Here is a 1,688-nt window from a genome sequence, read left to right on the forward strand (position 1 = left end):
GTATACTATATAATACTTGTTTTCATTTGAGATGTGCAAGTTAGGTTTAACTATTCTTTGGTAGGATTTTGTTAAAAATCTAATTAATAAGCCTTCGGATACATAATGATATGATTTTAATTAGATGCAATTTTTATTGGTGGAGAAATGCTGGTCAACGCATCAAATAAGTGCACAGAGCACTCATCTCTTCAATGCTCGAAGAGGTGTAAGGAGTTTAGGGTGAGTACGGGTTGAGTTGGTTCGAATTTATGGTAAAATTAGAATCGAACTGATTAAAATATAATTGGTTCAGTTTGGTTTAAATTTACATTTTTTTGTACATGTACTCAAATCAAACTAAACCGATTAAGAACGGATTTGTTTGGTTCGAGTAATTGGGTATCTGATGATTTTAAAATTCATAAAAAAAACCAAATTTTTATTTTAAAAACTCAACAAGTACAATAAACATGTAACATCAATAGAAATAATTCAAACATGTTAAATATCAAATACATTAAAAACTAAACTCATTAAAATCATGATCGGTTCGCAGGTTGGTTCGGATTCCGCATCCGAAAATCGATACCCGAATCAATCACTAACAAAAGTCATCGATTTAGTTTGGGTTGGATTCGATTACCCGTTGATTTCAGAACCAATTTAATTGGTTCAGTTCGGATTCGGACGAGTAATTGAGTACCCGCTATCCGTGCTCACCCCTAAACGTGTTATTACTTACCATATAACGTGCATCTATAGCATAAGGTTTTTTTTATTTTATGATATTAATTTTATCATAAACTTTGGTATGTAGGGATGTGGGTCCCTCGAGGCATGATTTTATTCCATTCTCATCATAAAATTATAATATATAAATGATAATTCTCATCAACCTAACTATGACTATGATCACAGTGATTAAGTATTTAGCAATTTTTTTTTTTGGAAAATAAGTAGTTAGGTAGATTAGATATATCTATCAGCCAATTAAAAAACGAAAAAAAAAAAAGGAGAAAAGAAAGATTCAAATTAAACTTACATTTTTATAAAACATATTTAAAATATTTACCAATGTACCATTCCATATAGCAACTAGCTAGTAGCACTTATTTTATACGATGCTTTTATTTTTATTTTATTTTCACATAATCTTATGACATGTTTAATACATAATTATATATTTTATGCATGAAAAGAAAGAAAGAAAGAAAGAGAGAGAGAAGGGACAGACTGGCAACGTGTCGGTGTTGTATATTCTCAATTTTTAATAATTCATTCACATTTTTTAATTAAAAAATAGAAAATAAAAAACGTTTATTGCATTTTATGGCATACTATCATAACAGTTAGAATCTCAATTTAACTCTTAAAATTTTTCGATATTACAATCTTAAATGAGTTAATCGATTTTACAAAATTTATACTAAATTTAACGATTTTATGATTTAAATCTAATTAAAATTTTACATTTTACGTATTTAATTTATTTTTTCGATTTCACCAAAAATCTCGATTTCCTCTGCCTTTCATACCATTGATCGGTTACGGGATTAACTTAAATAACAGATTTTTTATTGCCGGTTGTTCTACGTAAGCTAATTGAATAAATAATTTATGTGATTATTATGTACATGTTAATTAATATTATTAATTAAAAAATTTTATATAAAACATTAAAATTTAAATTTTAATATATTAATTTA

Source organism: Arachis ipaensis, chromosome B06 (assembly GCF_000816755.2).
Source record: "Arachis ipaensis cultivar K30076 chromosome B06, Araip1.1, whole genome shotgun sequence".
NCBI lineage: Eukaryota > Viridiplantae > Streptophyta > Magnoliopsida > Fabales > Fabaceae > Arachis > Arachis ipaensis.